Source organism: Mauremys reevesii, linkage group 15 (assembly GCF_016161935.1).
Source record: "Mauremys reevesii isolate NIE-2019 linkage group 15, ASM1616193v1, whole genome shotgun sequence".
NCBI lineage: Eukaryota > Metazoa > Chordata > Testudines > Geoemydidae > Mauremys > Mauremys reevesii.
In genome coordinates, this window is record NC_052637.1 from 5,121,949 (window position 1) to 5,140,829 (window position 18,881).

Genomic DNA, 18,881 nt, shown 5'->3' on the forward strand with positions numbered 1-18,881 from the left:
CAGACCAGAACTATTGAATGACACTGGACACTGAGATGCAAAGTTGAAGCTTTAGAACTATTAAAATAGTCTGTGAGCAGGTAAATCTCCTCCCTCCCCAGCAGCTCCCCAAGGCAATATCCCAATTCCTCCCACCCACCACACAGGCTGAGGCTGAAAGCAGGGCCAGTGCAACCATTTAGGCCAACTAGGCGGCCACTTAGGCGCCTGGTGGTTGAGAGTGCGTAAAAGCCTGCTTAGGCGAGGAGGTGGAGTGGAGGTGAGCTGGGGGGCGCAGGGAGGGCTGCCCGCAGTAATGGGGAGGGGAGGCGTGCAGAGGAACTGCTCCCGCCCCAGATCACCTCCACTCTGCCTCCTCCTGAGGACATAACCCAGCTCTAAGTCTCCTCAATGGTGCCGCAAGCCTGGGATGGGAGAGAATTAGAGGCGACGCCGCGTGCTCAGCGGAGGCGGGCCGAGGTGAGCTGGGCAAGCTCCCAGGAGGTCAGCTGCTGCGGTGGGGGGGCTCCCCAGGGAGGGTTAGCTTCCATGGCATGGGGTCTCCCCAGGCGGGGTTAGCTGCACAGGGGGGTAGCTGCTGCCGGGGGCTCCCTGGATGGGGTGGCGGGCTCCTGGGTAGGTGCATTGGTTAGCTGCAGCGGGGCGGGGTTAGCGGGGGTGCAAGGTGGAAGTTCGCCTAGGGTGCAAAACTTACTTGCACCGGCCCTGGCTGAAAGTCCATCTGATAGCAGCTCAGGGCCTATGGAATGTGCTGGGATCTCAGCCTGGGCCTAGTGGGCAGGTGCCCCTGTAACACAACCACTCCCAGCAAGGGCTGCCCCATTTTCTCCCTGTTTGTCAGTCCCAGCAGAGGCCAGGGACTCAGTGATGTACTCAGACCAAGCTCCTGTCCCTGGGTGAGGGCTGGGGCCCAATGGCCAAGGACAGCAGCAGGCGTGAGGAGCTGGCAAGAGGGGTCCTGCAGTGCACAGGGTGTGGGATAAACAGAGAGCTCTAGGGGTCCCTGGTTCCAGTGCTGGGTGCGCTGGCCAAGACAGCAGCCGTCACACCTGTTCTTAGCCTGGCGGCTCCTGCTTCTGTTTCCTGCAGTCTCCCCAGCTCTCCGGGACTCCCGGCTCTCTGCAGATGGCAGCGGGTGTGAGGAGCTGGCGCTGGGCTCCTGCGCTGTACAGGGGATGGGCTAACCAGAGCTCTCCTGTCCAAGGCTCTCAGGTCACTTGTCAGCCTGGCTGCAGGAGGATCTGGGGACAGACAGAGGGCCTGGGAGAGTCTGGGGGCAGCCACCTGGGAGCAGACACTGAAATCCAGCGGTGGTGAGAAAGGCAAAGGGGCAGGTGCTCTGGGCTGTGTCCTTTAGATATTCACAGCTCATGTCAGTGAAGATGCTGATTGGGTGCTCACTGGGGGTTGAACCATCAAAATTATAATTCAACGTACAATGGATCTTAGTAATTGGTGTCAAACAATGACTGAGAAACATTCACCAGCACATGGAGGGAACACACACACGCAGCCGATTGATATCAACATTGAACAGAGCAGAGCACCACACCGGTAGCATCTGACAACACCACGCAGCCTCCAGGGTCACAGAGACGGCATGATAGAAAGTCCACAGGGAGAGGTCATAGAGACTAGAGTGTGTGAGGCTGATCTCCAGGCTCTTACGGAGCTATTCCCCCTCCCCTCCCCTGTGTGTGTCAGGGACACAGTCTGTGCTGAGATCCCCACCCCACCCAGAGCCAGGGTCGGATTCTCTCCCCAGGGACGGAGCCCGGCGGGAAAATGAAGATCGGGGCCTCGTCACCAGCATCGATAAATGTCACCTGGCCCCGGTCACAGTCCAGACAAACCCAGATCCTGCTGGGGGCCCGGCTCAGAGGTAGGGGGGGTCACAGGGAGGTGAGAGCCCGAACTCACCCTCCCACCGCTCCACAGCCCAGATCCCCCCCTCAGGGCTACGGCTGATCCCTTCCTCACTCCCCACAGACTCTCTGGCCACCCCCACAGAGGCTAGGGACACTTCAGAGCATGGTTTTGCCTGATATTTGGTGTTTGTTAAAGCCCCAGCTCCTGGAAGCATGTGACGAGGTGGGCTTGGCTTTTGTTTCCTAAACAAAGGAAGTTTCTAGCTTTCTTGATGGCAGAGCAAAATGTAACAATGTGATCCAAATACAACCTAAAGGTCTGAGAAGCCAGACAACAAAGAGAAAGAACCCAGCATTTATTATTAACTATTATTTTTAAGTCTCATGGTTTTTAAGGCAATCTCATCATATCACAGGTCCTGCCTCATTTGGAATTGGCAATACTGCGAGAATTCAGGCCTTAACTCTATTCAATACCCATGGAAAGTCCCCTAATTTAATGCCATCATTTATCTAAAACAGCAGACTCAACAGAAAGGGAAACAGAGAGGGCAAGAGCCTCAAAGAATCCTGTGGCACCTTATAGACTAACAGACGTTTTGCAGCATGAGCTTTCGTGGGTGAATACCCACTTCTTCGGATGCACGTAGTGGAAATTTCCTGGGGCAGGTATATATAAGCAAGCAAGAAGCAAGCTAGAGGTAACGAGGTTAGATCAATCAGGGAGGATGAGGCCCTGTTCTAGCAGTAGAGGTGTGAAAACCAAGGGAGGAGAAACTGGTTCTGTAGTTGGCTAGCCATTCACAGTCTTTGTTTAATCCTGAGCTGATGGTGTCAAATTTGCAGATGAACTGGAGCTCAGCAGTTTCTCTTTGAAGTCTGGTTCTAAAGGTTTTTTTTGCTGCAGGATGGCCACCTTAAGATCTGCTATTGTGTGGCCAGGGAGTGTGCCCCTCTGCTATTGTGTGCCCCTCTGCTATGCACATCGGCCAAACGGACAGTCTCTGGTGTTCCCAGGCGGGCCTGAGTGATGGTTAGTTTCTCATGTGGGGCTTGGCACTGACAGCTTATTTCATCTGCAAATGGAGCAGGTGCAATCAGAGTCAACCGAGGCTATTTCTTTTTTCAGAAACCATGGAGGAGATAGAACACACATACCCTCAGCCTCACCATGCTGCTGTGCAGAGACAACCTGCCTGCAGTGTTGGGGGGAAGGGGCAGAGTGAGGGCAGCGCCTTCAGCTGATGTTGCTGAACATGCTCAGTCTCTGTGAACATGGTCACTACAAGACAGGCAGCAAATCTGGGGGACACATGACCCCATGTGCCCTCTTCCCCCATCTCCCACACCCATAGAATACCTCTGCTGCTGTGAGATGGGGAAGGGCTGTTTCCCCCTTTTTAGAAGAGGAAATTCAGGCCCAGACAGAATCAGTGACTTCACACAGAGCAGAGAACAGAACCTGGGTAACTTAGCGCATTCGCTACTGGGCAAACCTTTCCCTCTGCAGCCAGATCCTGGGAGAAGAGGATAAGGAGATGGATGGACACGCTCAGACACAGTTTGTCTGATAATCATCTCACGGACCCTCCCCACCGACCCTAGGCCAGTCTGTGTGGAGTCAGCTGATAATGGTGATGTCACCAGTCCTTGATGTGGCCTTTGTCCTTGGCCCAATACTGACCCCATAATCACTGGGTGGGAACTCCCTTCTCTTCATGATTAATAATGCCTGAATCTGTAATTTTCACTCCATACATCTGAGGAAGTGGGTTTTTTACCCACAAAAGCTTATGACCAAATACATCAAACTCAGGGTTGTGAGTTCAATCCTTGAGGGGGCCATTTAGAGATTTGGGGATTTAGCAGGGAATTGGCCCTGCTTTGAGCAGGGGGTTGGACTAGATGACCTCCTGAGGTCCCTTCCAACCCTGTGATTCTATGATTTCTATAAAATCTGTTAGTCTTTAAGGTGCCACTGGACTCCCCATTGTTTTTGTGGATACAGACTAACACAGCTACCCCCTGTTACTGTCTGGGCTGGTTCTCCTGGGCGGAAATACAAGCCAGGGATCTTCGTTTGGGTTTTGTCTGACTGTGGGCAGAGGCGTGAGTGAGGCCTGAGAGAAGGGACAATGGGGACTGCTCGGCACACAAAGCTGGACATGCTGAAGTCCACAATTAGCAGCAATTGCTCCTCTGCACAGGCTCTTTGCTGCTGGAGCTTCCTGCAGCTGTTTCCCATGAATAGATTTGCCTCCACAGGTCTAGATTCTGACTCGGGTTGTACCATTGCTCCTTTGACCTCAGCAGTTAGCCAGGGTTTGGGGCCTTGCAAGGTTCTTCCATTGGCAGGAGAAATGGATTATAGGAGTCAGGTATTTCTGTGATGCAATCTGTATTAGTTACAAACAATGTCCACACATTCCTGTGCCTGAACAGTACAAACAAACAGCAGCCGGCAGCTTTCTTACTTAGAACTCCAAGTCTGCCTTTCCAGGGAACCCTGGGCCTGAAGCAAACTCTGTTACTCAGTTTCCTGTTGAGATCACACTCAGGACTGGTTCTCTTGGCTTTCTGCCTCATGCACACCAAGCTGCCAGCCAGTCCCTCAGCCCCTGTGTTTCCAGGCAGCTCCAGGAAACCCCCTCTTAGGCCTGCTCTACACTTAGATCAACCTGGCGACATTATTCAGGGCTGGGAAACTTTGTGTGCTCTAAGTGCCACAGCTAGATTGACCTAACCCCCGGTGCAGACAATGGAATTCTGCCGGTGACCTGGCTACGGCCTCACAGAAAGAGCAATTAACTAGAGCGATAGAAAAACCACTTCTGTCAATGTAGGAAGCATCTACACTAGGGCACTTCAGGGACACAGCTGTAACGTTGTAGCTCTGCCACTCTAGCCACTGGCCCACCCCTAAACCTTAGGTTAATCTAGCTACATTGCTGTCAAGGTTCCTCCCCCACTCTGAACTTTAGGGTACAGATGTGGGGACTTGCATGGACCCTTCTAAGCTTAACTACCAGCTTAGATCTGGTTTCGCTGCCACCATCCAGATTCCTCAGTCTGGAACACCCCATTTCCTCTCAAAACCTTCCCCTCCCTGGGTAGCCTTGAGAGATTTTTTCACCAAGTTCCTGGTGAACACCGATCCAACCCCTTGGATCTTAACAAAGGACAATTTAACCATCCCCCATCCTTTCCCCCACCAATTCCTGGTGAGTCCAGATCCAATCCCCTTGGATCTTAAAACAAGGAAAAATCAATTAGGTTCTTACAAAGAAAGCTTTTAATTAAAAAAAGAAAGGTAAAAATAATCTCTGTAAAATCAGGATGGAGAATACTTTACAGGGTAATCAGATTCATGTAGCCCAGAGGAATCCCCTCTAGCCTTAGGTTCAAAGTTACACCAAACAGAGGTAAAATCGTCTCAGCAAAAAGGAACATTTACAAGTTGAGAAAACAAAAATAAAACTAACACGCCTTGCCTGGCTGTTACTTACAAATTTAAAACATGAGAGACTGGTTCAGAAAGATTTGGAGAGCCTGGATTGATGTCTGGTCCCTCTTAGTCCCAAGAGCAAACAACCCCCAAAACAAAGAGCACAAACAAAAGACTTCCTCCCACCAAGATCTGAAAGTATCTTATCCCCTTATTGGTCCTTTGGGTCAGGTGTCAGCCAGGTTTCCTAGCTTCGTAACCCTCTAAAGGTAAAAAAGGATTTTGGTGTCTCTGGCCATGAGAGATTTTATAGTATTGTACACAGGAGGGCTGTTCTCTTCCCTTTATAGTTATGACAATTGCTCAGAGCTGTGAAAACTTACACACCCTGTGTGATGTAGTTAGGTCAATCTAATCCCTGATGTCAAGTATCAGAGGGGTAGCCGTGTTAGTCTGGTTCTGTAAAAGCAGCCAAGAATCCTGTGGCACCTTATAGACTAACAGACGTTTTCCAGTATGAGCTTTCGTGGGTGAATACCCACTTCGTCGGATGCAAGTGGGTATTCACCCACGAAAGCTCATGCTGCAAAAAGTCTGTTAGTCTATAAGGTGCCACAGGATTCTTTGCTGCTAATCCCTGATGTAGATGCAGATAGGTCATGGGCAAAATTTTTGTTGCTCTAACTACTGCCTCTCCTGGAGGTGGATTTATTGCATTGATGGTAAAACCTCTTTTCTGCTCCTGCACCCCCAGAAGTTCTTCACCCCTTCCCTTCCCATACCTGGTGCTGCAGGGAGGGAGGGGGAGGAGCTTCCAGGGATCATAGAGCTAAGAGGCCAGAGGTTGGGTGGACAGGAGTCCTCCAGGCCATAGGGGCTAGGATTACTTGGCTAGAGAAACCCATTTTTCCACTCCCAGTGGGCTCTTCCCCCCCATGTCTCAGTGGCACTGTCTGACCCAGGATCCCCAGAGTCCTCCTGGATCATAGAGGACAGCGGCAAAGAGGCTGCACAGTCCCTGGGTCAGTGATGGGATTGGCTTCTCTACCATGCAGCAGCCTCCAGGGTCATAGAGACAAGGGAGTGTGATAGAAAGTCCACAGGGAGAGGTCACAGAGACAACGGTGTGTGAGGCTAGAGAGGCTGATCTCCGGGCTCCCAGTGAGATATTTCCCCTGCCCTGCATGTCTCAGGGACACAGTCTGAGCGGAGATCCCCGTCCCACCCAGAACCAGGGTCGGATTCTCTCCCCAGGGACGGAGCCGGGCGGGAAAGTGAAGATCGGGGCCTCATCACCAGCATCGATAAATGTCACCTGCCCCCGGTCACAGTCCAGACAAACCCGGATCCTGCTGGGAGCCCGGCTCAGGGGCAGGGGGGTCGCAGGGGAGGTGAGAGCCCGGAACTGATCCCCCCATCGTTCCACAGCCCAGATCCCCCCCTCAGGGCTGAGGCTGATCTCTTCCTTCCTCCCCACAGACTCTCTGGCCACCCCACAGCCCAGCTTCCCCACCCCACCTCCACCTCCCAGCAATGTCTCCCCGAGGTGAATCCCTCACAGCCCAGCACACACATCACAGTGTCAAATCTCTCAGGTTTGATGGGCAGTCGCTGCCATGTGTCTCCCCGTCTCACACGTTTCCGATCCTCAGACAGGACGAGGATGGGATTTGCCGTGTCTGGATCCAGAGTCACATTCACTGGGGAGAGAGAATCAGAGCGTTAGGGGCAGAGCTCAGCCCTGGGGGTGGCTGGGACCATTTCTCACACTCCCCAGCAGCCCCGTCCTGGCTGGGAGAGACCTGGATCCCAGGGAGCTGCCTCTGCCCTGGGCACCAGAGACTGAGCAGAAATGTCACTGTAGCTCCTCAGGGTAGTGATCGATCTATCAGGGATCAATTTCTAGAGTCTAGACTAGACACGATGAATCGATGCCCAAGCTCTCTCCTCCGCGGAAGCGGAGTCGATGGGGGAGGGGCATATCTCAGCTCGAACCCCCCCCCCCCCCTTAGCATAGACCAGGGCCTAGTGTGTTTCTCATTTGCTTCCAGAAGCTTCAGCTCCCGGCTCCCTCTGCTGGGGCTGCTCCATTCCCAGGGGCACAGACACAGCCAGGAAGGCGTCAGAAGCTTTTCTTGAGCAGGGAGCAGAGGAGGCCGGTACCAGCTTTATACCCCAGAGGGAAACTCCCTCCCCTAAGGCAGCCTCCACTCCCAGGCCGGGGAACAGAGAGGAAGGTGCAGCACTGGGGAAGAGCTGCTTAACATCAGAGAGTAGGAAGGGGCATTGGGTGGGGGAGCCCCATCCCCAGCCTAGAGAGAGGGGAGGAGCTGGCAGCATCACAGGGAGAGCATCTCCCCAATCCAGGAAGCAGTGAGCAGCTCCAATGGGAGAGCCCAGCCCTGCCCACAGGAAAGGCAGGATGTTGGAGAGAGTGAGGGGGAGACCCCCTGCACCAGGGTAAAGCAGAGGGATGTGTCAGCCCTCAGGGCAGAGAGCTCTGTTCGGGTGCTGCTCAGTGACTGTTTCTGTTCATCAGCGTGGGCATGAACTCAGCACTAAGGTTGGTGTCAGTCTGGGATCTCCCCACGAGTTCTGGAACCTTGGAACAAGTTGCTGTGGGGGGCACGAGGTCTCACCACCTGTGGCCACACCCCCTCTATGCCCTGCCCCACTCCCCCTCATCCCGCTGAGGCCCCGCCCCCTGGCCAGGCTGAGAACTTGGCTGCTGTGGAGAGCTTCTAATCCTCCACCTCTGCTGGGTGGGTTTCTGCGGGGCCTAAGAGCAGCCCCCAGCCCAGGTCCCCGCTCCCTGGAATGTGTGATGTTGGCTTGGGATCTCCCCAGGAGTTCCGGACCCTTGGTAGAAGTTGGGGGTGGGGCACGAGATCCCACCACTGGTGGCCCCGCCCACTCCGTGGCCCTGCCCCATTACTCCTCTTCCCACCAAGTCCTGACCCCTGGCCGGGCTGGGAGCGTTGCCTGCTGTGGAGATCCCCTGACCCTTCACCTGCCTTGGGTGGGTTTCTGGCAGGCCTGAGAGCAGCCCCCATTCCATGTCCCCGCTTACCGGGGTGCTCCACCCAAGGCAGGTGGAGGGTGCCAGGCTCCATAGTGCCACTTGGGCACCCTGGGTGGGAGCCTGGCTCTGGTTTCTGGCCTGGCCAGGGGCAGAGTCTCGGGGGAAGAGGAGCAGGGGTGGGGCCGCTGAGAGGGGCCAGTGCTGGGAAGAGGCTGCAATCTCACCCTGTCTGTGTGCTCCGAGTGGTTCCCCTCTTTTTCTCTCCAGTGCAGACGGCAGAGTGTCTGGATGGGGAAAGGATAAGAGAGGTGAGATTTCAGGCTTCATATTTATAACAGTATCATCACTCTGATCTCCTAGAACTGTGTTTTCATCATGACACAGAAAGAGACGGAGACACGCTCAAGTATTTAATGTGAAAAGGTCTGAAACCTCTTTCCTCTCTCATTCAGGCATCTCCCAGCAATGGACCCAACATCCTTGTGAACTCCCAACTTGTCAAAAGACATGAAATTGTAGTAAAGATCCTTGGGTCCTGATTCTGCTTAGGTTTCATCAGGTGAAGTTTGAGTCGCCAGACTGAGGTCCCAGTTATGCTGGTACACCCTCAAGGTGATATTGGACACTGGACTATGAACTATTTCTGAAAGAACTCTTTACAGCTAGAAAGCTCGCCATCTCCGCTATGAATCTGAACCTCGATGAATCAATCTCATGTCTGTGTGTATACTGATCTTTTAACCATACTCTCTCTCTTTTGTTTTTTAATAAAGTTTAGTTTCGTTAACAAGAAATGGCTGTAGCGTGTATTTGGGCAAGATCTGAAACATTTGTTAATCTGGGGTATAATGTGTCCGATCCTTTGGGATTGGTAGAACATTTTCTGTTATATAATGAAGTAAGATTTTCAGAAATCATTGTATTTGACATAAGGGAAATGTTTCCTTAAGTGACCTTGTTATTAAGTGATGTGTTCATAAATTCCCCTGTGGGATACAGAGATAATTCGACCACACAATGTGCTTAAAGACACCAGACACCCACAATGTGCTGCCCAGGAGCAGTTAGCAAAGTTCAAAAAGTCCCATGTGGAGAAAAGGGTCAAAATGACCCGTGCACGTCAGTGTGTAATGACTGGTAATAAACGAATAAAATAGCTTCGACAGCAAAAGCCCTGCCAGTTAGAAGATACTTACAATGATAACACACATGCATGTGTAGTGTATGAGTTATACAAGATACTTCCTATTCATAACATTCAAAGGTGATTGGAAAAGAACTAATAAATATATACTCTGGATGTGTATAATACGTCAGACATTGTAAGGAGCGTCATAGGAGAAATGCATCATGACATGCCTATGCCCCAGGAGAAGGTAAGTGGGCAGTATTTCTTTCAGTATGTCTTTCATTTCTTACTTTAACAGTAATTGTAATGGCACGACATGCTTTTGGAACAAATAACGGGTTGAATTAATCATCCTGAGTGTCTTGGACCCTAAGTGTGTGGCATTCTCATCCAACAATTAAATAGAAGCATAATCTAACTATGAACCAATTGACCAGTGCCATTCTCTTTCCACAGCCTCAGACACTTATCCCTGTTTCCCCTCCTAGATTCCTACTAGGTACCTGTGAATTTCCTCAGAGCCTCCAGTAGCGCAATAGTTTTCTGGGAGAAACCACTGACTTGCTCATCCAGTCCAGGAGAAATCTCCTCTGGCTGCTGCAACTTCCTCTTCTTACACCTATAGAGAAACAATTTCATGTGATTACAGTTCGTTGTGAGACTCATTATAAGTGGTTGCTAGAGTCGCTGTTCTAATGGGCCTGGAGTTAGAATTCCTCTGCTTCTCCCAGCTGCAGAAATCTGTCCCTAGGAACTAGACTGAGGCACCAACTCCCACCTCCCCAGCTCATTCCACACAGGTCTCCAAACAGTCCTCAGGCAGGAAAGACTCTTGACCACTGCTGGCCTGGGCTGAATGGGAACCAGGCCCCAGCAGTGACAGACCCCTATTCCATCTCCACTATCCTGAGGAGGCCAGTCCCCCAGGGAGGTGACATCTCTGGGAAATACTTGAGGTCAGTCCTTCCCACTGAATGGAGAATCCCAGAGTTTTCTGTGCAAGGGTGAGAACCTCAGGATGAAGTTGATCAGAGAGATTTGTATCTAGAATGTGACCTTCCCCGTTCATTTTGCTGTACAGCCCTGGGGAGATGCAGTGCTAACATCACCATTAAACCCTTTCCCAGTATTGTGAAGTGCGAGGGGGAGTGAGAGGGAGCTACGTACCTGCTCAAGGTGCTTCTGACATCCTAGAGGGAAAGGGAGAGAGATAGACGAAAGACTGTCAGTTCCATTTGATTCACACAGGGGATCCCAGCGAAGGGATTTTGCAAATATGGGGAAGAGAGGTCCTGCCCTGATCCCAGGGCCATGGATTCCCTGAGCTAATGGGGCTTTTCCATCTCTGATATCTCTCTCTGTAACTCTGCAAAGAACAATAGTCACTCACATGCCTGCAATGCACATGCCGAGTTACACTCAGATCTCTGACCGCTGGCTCCAGTGCTTATGATTCAGGAGCCCTCCCTCCCCTGTGTGGGGAACTGGGATGTTTCTAATCAGAGGTGCTGGCTTCTAATTGTCCCTGGAGGTGCTCAACCCCAGGAACTGCCCCAAGTCCTCCCCTTCCCCAATGCCACACCTCCACCCTCCCTCTTACCACTGAGGCAGGTGGGAAGAGCTGGGAGGGAGGGGGAGGAGTTGATCGGTGGGCATGAGGTGCTGGGAGTAAAGGGGGGAGCTTTTTGCCAATGGGTGCTAAGCACCTACTAATTTTTTTCCATGGGTGCTCTGGCCCTTAAGCACCCATGGAATCGGCGCCTCTGTTTCTCCCTGTCTCACCTGCAGGAATTCACTCGCTGGCTTCTGACACTTCCCGTCCAGCTCACTGATCAGCTCACTGAGAAGGGAAATCTGCTCGCAGAGTTTACTGACATTTTCATTCTGGATCCTCACAATCTCCTGGTCCAGCTTCTCCAGCTGGGCCAGCAGGAGTCGCTCTTGTTCTTTCAGGAACTGCTGCACTTGCTGAAATTTGGACACAATCTTCTGCCTCTCGGTTTGTGTTTGTTTCTGTATGAAATAGGGCAAGGGCTGGTCAGGGACATGGATGGAGCCTGGGGTCCTTTCACGGAGAGCTGAGTGTGCAGGAGGGAGAACTTAGTTGAAAATCCTAAGATTTCTGACGTTTGACTTTACCCTAGGGAGAGGATTCTCTCACAGCTTCCCCTTCAGCCCCTGTATCTCTGAAAGGGAGGTTTCCATGTCTGTCATGTTAGTATATTATGTCATTCATGGTCTCTGGGAATTCAGACCCAGAGCAGCAGGAGGCAGGACTCAGCACTACACTGACAGAGACACCAGGGGAGAAAAAAGAAACAAATATGTTAATGCACGAAATGACCAGACCCAGTGGACAGCACTTCACAGGGACATTCAGTTCATTTGAGGGGGATTTCTGGGCAAGTCACAAGAGCTAGACATTCATTGATCAGCTGAAATGGAACTTTAGGGCTTGTCTATGCACAAATCTAACCCAGTAATCCATGGTCATGGAGAAACACACACAAGCCCATGTTCATGTAGGCCACACAGGAATCTGCCTCCAAACAGACCTCCCACTGCCAGTCTCTGCTGGTTCATAACAACAGGCACCTACCAGATACTCCTGGCTTTTCCCCTCTCCAGTCACTTTCAATCCCAGCAGCTTTTCTCGCTCTGCCCTCAGAGTCTTCAATTGGGTCTGGATTTTTTGCTGAAGAAACAGAAAGATTTGGGAACTTGAATTTGAATGGTTGAGAGGGGTGTGGAGCTTTTCGTTTTTTCATCCAAGATGGCTGTTGGTCCTAATCACTTTGTGACATTAGGGCCACCAAGGAGATGAAACCTTATCAGTGCAGAGTGGGAGTGTGTCATTATCAGACTCGTTACCAATTCAGATTCAGTCTTTTTAGTAATTAGAGACAGATCTCAATTATAACCAAGCTTAACTGGTATTTGTGAATTGATGAGTGGTACAGAGCATAACAGGACATTGGAGTCACATGGGGGTGAATCAATAAATCTGTTTTTGAGGTTTAATGAACAAAGTGATACAAATCCCAGAAGCCACCAGGGTTTCAATATGGGCTGGGATTTCAGCCCTGAAGCCATGGGGACTTTACTGGTTGGGCTGAGCTGGTCTAGGCACCAGGGCAAACCCCATGAGACGTCAGGAGGCCATTCGTCTGGTTGGAAGCTCCACAGTCCCAGTTTTGTGGAGCACTATTCGTGTCTGGTAGGGTCCCAGCACTGGGTGTGGCTTCATCCGGTGAAAAAGAGGGAAGAGGAGACCGAGGATGCAGGAGGACACCAGTGAGGGTGGGGGCAGGGGTTTGAGTGGCACTTCCATGCAGAATGATGCAGGTGGGGTCGAGCTGACAAAGGCGGGGGAGGGCCCAAGCAGGCTGATCGATTCAGGTGTGGGAGGGCCCCATGCTGGTAGGCGTGGGCATGTCCTATATTCTGGAGATGCCTCAGGGCCCCTCCTAACGAGGCAGATTTGTATAAGGAACTGTTGGGATTTCCCCCAGTGCTGCCCTAAACCCTTTCCGTGGCAAAGCCCTCTGGGTAGGTCCCCACTGTCCCATTCCCTGGTAAAGATCCCGGAAGCAGTGCATTCTGGGAGATTTCTAAAGGCTGCCTGGTGGGACTAATGGAACCACTCTGGCTGGTCCTTGCCCATGTACAGAACAGAACAGGTCAGACTGGCACCGGTCAGCTCCAGCCTGGGGTTGGTTTTGCTACAATCCAGTGTAATCCCAGTGGTACCTGGCATGGACCTGAGCTGTCTAGAGCCCTTTTGTGTGCGGACTGAAGGTGTTCAGGGTCCCACACAGCGTTTAGCCCAGTGATCTCCTCTAGTGCAGACCGGCAGCATCTGAGTTTAACCCCTCATGGAGCAACACAGAAGTTCAGGTTCCCCCTGGGAAACCTCGTCTCCCTGGTGAGTCTGGGGCTTTTCTCAAGTCTTTTTCTCCTACTGTCCACATGTCATCATTGCCCCGTGCTCCTGAGTGGACAGTGTAGCCTAGTGGTTAGGGCACTGGGCTTGGCCTTGGAAAAATGGGGGTTTATACCTGCCTCTGACACTGACCTACTGAGTGACCTTGGACAAGTCACTTCCCCTCTTTGTGCCTCTGTTTCTCCTCCCACCTTTTGTCTCTCTTGTCCAGTTAGACCAGGGGTGGGACAACATGGGAGCGGGGAGGGGCTAGCCTCCTCAGCCAGGAGATCAGAGGACAGGCAGGATGGGCCTTTGGCTGGATGTGGCCCGCAGGCTGTAGTTTTCCCACCTCTGAGTTAGATTGTAAATGGCTCAAGGCAGGGATTGTCCCTCACTGGGTTTTCTACAGGGCCCCCCACAATCGAGGTCAGATCTCATCTGGGGGTTGTAGGGGCTGCTGGGATGCCAATAACAATAATAAACCCTGTGACACAGTCAGTAATAACAGCCACAGCTTGTAACTCCCCCTTCTCCAGTCTGAAGGCAGCGCTCCCACAGAGACTGGCCTGCAGCTCTTGTGAATCAAACCTCACTGGGCATTTAATCACTTCCGGTCTGCAGAGAGTTCCCTTAGTTCACTGGTGGGAGCTGAATTGAAAAGGATTCAGCTGCTCAGAGAAAACTTTCAGAAGAACGGCTGTACCGGGTCAGACCAAAGGTCCATCTAGCCCAGTTTCTGTCTACCGACAGCGGCCAATGCCAGGCGCCGCAGAGGGAGTGAACCTAACAGGCAATGATCAAGTGATCTCTCTCCTGCCATCCATCTCCATGCTCTGACGACCAGAGGCTAGAGACACCATTCTTACCCATCCTTGCTACAATCAGACAATTTTTAAATCGCACATCAGACAATCCCACATCAGACAATTTTTAAATCGTTCTCTTGCCTTTCTTGTCAGGCTGGAGTATCATTAATTTGTACAGCCTCTTTCATGCAATGAAGGCTACACACAGCTGAGTGACACAGATACACAAGTCTAAGGAAACTTGTGATGCTATTAACTTTGGATTTGAATTACAGGTTATTATGCATTAGATGGGAGAGCAGTCCCCTACCTTGTACTCCTGAGCAGCCTCCTGGATGGGAACCACCGTGTGAGCGCGGTGAGCCCGTGATCTGTCGCACACCACACAAATGGGGGTTTGATCCTCTTCACAGAACAGTTTCAGAGCCTCCTGGTGTTTCCCGCACACCCTGTCCCCTTCGCTTCCCTTTGCTGCCTGTAAACTCAGTTGCTTGGCGATTTCTATCATGTTTGCCAGCTGCCTGTTGGGCCTGAGGTTTCTCTGCTGCACAGTTTCTCTGCACTGAGGGCAGGAGACAGCTATAGTGGATCCCTCCCAGCACTGGCTGATGCAGGCTCTGCAGAAATTGTGCCCACACTCCACGATGACAGGTTCTATGAAATACTCCAGACAGACGGGACATGTCGCTTCCTTCTGGAGCCTTTCCACGGGGTTCTCTGCAGCCATGGCTCCCTCTGGGCAGTTTGTAACAGGCTTTGTTTCAAATTCCTGAATTCAAACTATGCCCCGCCTGCAGCAGCAAGGGGCTGTTTCCCTTCCTGGAACTGACTCCTGCTCTTTGTTCAGTTGGAAGGGGCCTACCTGTAAGATCAGAGCCCTGGAGGTTGTGGTGAAAAAATTACCACTAGCAGTGGTGAGCCGCAGCCAGTTTGCACCAGATCGCCCGAACCGGTTGTTAAATTTAGAAGCCCCTGCACAGGCTGGGGGAGGGGCCACTGCCCGGCCCGACCTTGGCCGGGTGGTTCCCCACTTCCAGGCAGCACAGTAAGGGAGCAGGGAGGGGGTGTTGGAAGAGGGTAGGGGAGCTGGGGTGGGGTGGATTAGTGTCAGGGCAGTCAGAGGGCAGGGAACAGGGGGACTGAACGGGGCCAAGGGTCGGGGGGGCAGTCAGGAAGGCGCAGGGGTTGGATGGGGCGGTGGGGGGCAGTTAGGGGTAGGGATTCCAGGGACAGTCAGGGGACAGAGAGAAGGGGTGGTTGGATGGGGTAGGGGTCCCCAGGGTTCTATCAGGAATGAGAGAAGGGGTTTGATGGGGTGGCAAGGGACAGTCAGGGGACAGGGAAGGGGGGTGGATAGGGCATGGGTGGGGGGGGCTGTCAAGGAACATGGGGGGGTTGGATGGGACAGGAGTCGGGGGGGCATGACCCCTCATGGGGTGAGGAGGAGGGAACCGGTTGTTAGTATTTTGGCAGCTCATCACTGACCACTAGGGCTCTGGTCTGGCAATCAGCCCCTGTGCTGGTGGGGAGGGTCACTGGGGCTTCACATGGACGTCAGCTCTCCCTGTGAGGACGAGCCTGCAGGAGCAGGGTCTGTGTGGCTGAGGAGCGATAGTCAAAATTGGGGGGATTCTTTCTTGTTTTATACTACATAATTTTGATACATAATGCTCATTTTAAGCAATTTTTATATTTATTGTAAACTTTCCAAGTTGCACAAAAATCTGGGTTTCAGCATTTCATTCCAATTGTTACCAATGTAAATGGTCACAGCTCTGGGAAATTATGGGGGGATCAGAGAATATTTCGGTCGGACCAGAACTATTGAATGACACTGGACACTGAGATTCAAAAAGTTGAAGCTTTAGAACTGTTAAAATTGTCTGTGAGCAGGTAAATCTCCCTCCCTCAGGGCAATAACCCAATTCCTCCCCCCCACCACACAGACTGCGGCTGAAAGCAGGGCCGGTGCAACCATTTAAGCCAACTAGGCGGCTGTGTAGGGCGCCTAGTAGTTGGGGACACATAAAAGTCCGCTCTGGCGAGGCTGTGGAATGGAGGTGAGCTGGGGGGGTGTGTGTGTGAGGGGAGGGCTGCCCGCAGTAACGGGGGGAGGGCGGTGGCGCACAGGGGAACTGCTCCCTGCTCCAGATCACCTCCACTCTGCCTCCTCCACTGAGCACACAGCCCAGCTCTAAGTCTCCTCCAATCAGCGCTGCAAGCCTGGGCGGGGAGGAGAATTAGAGCAGTGCTGGCGTGCTCAGCGGAGGAGGCGGAGCTGAGGTGAGCTGGGGCAAGCTCCCCGGCGAGGTTAGCTGCTCAGGAGGCTCCCAGGGAGGATTAGCTTCCATGGCACAGGGTCACCCCAGGCGGGGATAGCTGCAGAGGTGGGTAGTTGCTGCGGGGGGCTCCCTGGGCGGGGCGGTGGCGGCGGGCTCCTTGGGTAGGGGTTAGCTCCTCGATTAGCTGCAGCGGGGGACGGGGTTAGCAGGGGGCGGGTTCAAGGTGGAAATTCATCTAGGGTGCAAAACTTACTTGCACCGGCCCTGGCTGAAAGTCCATCTGATGGGAGCTCAGGGGCCTGTGGAATGTGCTGGGAGCTCAGCCTGGGGGTAGTGGGGCAGGTGACCCTGTAACACGACCACTCCCAGCAAGGCCTGGACTGACTGTTTCTCAGTCCCAGCAGAGAGGCCAGGGACTCAGTGCTGTACTGAGACCAATCTCCTCCACACCAGGTGAGGCTGGGGCCCAATGGCCAAGGGCAGCGGGTGTGAGGAACTGGCACGAGGATCCTGCACTGCACAGGGTGTGGGACAAACAGAGAGCTCTAGGGGTCCCTGGTTCAGTGCTGGGTGCGCTGCCCAAGAGAGCAGCCGTCACACCTGTTCTTAACCTGGCGGCTCCTGCTTCTGTTTCCCTGCACAGTCTCCCCAGCTCTCCGGGACTCCCGGCTCTCTGCAGATGGCAGCGGGTGTGAGGGGAGCTGGCACTGGGGCTCCTGCGCTGTACAGGGGATGGGCTAACCAGAGCTCTCCTGTCCCCAAGGCTCTCAGGTCACTTGTCCAGCCTGGCTGCAGGATGGGATCTGGGGACAGACAGAGGGGGCCTGGGAGAGTCTAGGGGGGCAGACACCTGGGAGCAGACACTGAAATCCAGCGGTGGTGAGAAAGGCAAAGGGACAGGTGCTCAGGGCTGTGTCCCTTAGATATTCACAGCTCATGTCAGTGAAGATGCTAATTGGGTGCTCACTGGGGGTTGAACCATCAAAATTATAATTCAATGTACAATGGATCTTAGTAATTGGTGTCAAACAATGACTGAGAAACATTCACCAGCCACTTCCCCAGAGATGCCGATAACCTGAGTGTTAATAAACTTCTTTCGCAAGCAGAGACCCCAAGGCACAAGAAGATCCCACACCCTGATCTGGTGCCGCTTGACAGCAGAGGAAAGCTTCCCACTCACATAGAAGGCTTTTGGATCAATCTCTGAGTGACTTGGTCAGTCACCTGACTGCCATTCACTGCACCCCAAAACTGGGTTCTCTGCATGCAGTGCAGGGGTTGGGCAGGTGAAATCCATCCTCCTTCTGGGGCCAGGACATAGGGCCCCAGCACAGCACAGCCTGTGCACCCTAAAGTTAGCCCCTCCCCCAGCCTGTGCAGAGGGGCTGGGACTGGGAAGAAGCTGGCACCACGGGCAGGGGCTGTTCCTCATGGGGAGGAGCTGATCAGCTGCCCTGCCTGAAGCACAACCACTGCCTGTGACACTCTGCACCTGCCCAAGGCTTGCAGTGGCCTCCTCCCCCCAAACTGTGCCCATGTTAAAAAATGGGCAGAGCTCAGTGGCCTTACCACCATGGCCCCTGGTCTTCCCTGCTCCAGTGCCCCTGGATCTCCTCACTGCTACATGGGCTAGTTTTAGGGCTTTGTGTTCTGGCCACTGTCGCTTTGGTTGGTAACTTTAGCTACAATCCCAGGGAGATGTTTGCACTGGAATTTTCTCATAATTTAAAGACAATCTTCTCCTAAAATCTCACCCTGTCTGAATGGTCCTAGGGATTTCCCCTTTTTCTCTCCAGTTCAGACAGCAGAGTGTCTGGAAGAGGAAAGGAGAAGAGAGGTGAGATTTAAGGCTTTCGTATTAGAACAGCGTCCCCAGTCTGAACAGCTAGAGTTGTGTTTTAATTATGCCAGAGAAATGGACAGAGACACACTTGAGTATTTAATATAAAAAGGTCTGAAGCCGTCTCTTTTGTCTCTCACTCAGGCATCTCCTAGCAATGGAACCAACATCCATGAAGCCTTACAACCATCCCAGGACAGACAATGTGTAAGTGAGATTTACTTTTCCCTCATCATCCCCTCCCACCCCTCAGGGTACGTCTACACTACGGGACTATTCCGAATTTGCATAAACCGGTTTTGTAAAACAGATTTTATAAAATCGAGTGCGCGCGGCCACACTAAACACATTAAATCGGTGGTGTGCGTCCATGGTCCGAGGCTAGCGTCGATTTCTGGAGCGTTGCACTGTGGGTAGCTATCCCGTAGCTATCCCATAGTTCCCGCAGCCTCCCCCGCCCCTTGGCATTTCCGGGTTGAGATCCCAGTGCCTGATGGGGCAAAAATCATTGTCGCGGGTGGTTCTGGGTACAGCCTCACCCCTCCCTCCCTCCCTGACAGC

The 18,881-nt window shown here is 52.7% G+C and overlaps 1 pseudogene; it reads right to left on the bottom strand.

The window, feature by feature from the left end:
* Window positions 1-5,956: 5,956 nt before the first annotated feature.
* LOC120383930 lies at window positions 5,957-15,073 on the bottom strand (annotated as a pseudogene).
* Between the last annotated feature and the right edge of the window lie 3,808 nt (window positions 15,074-18,881).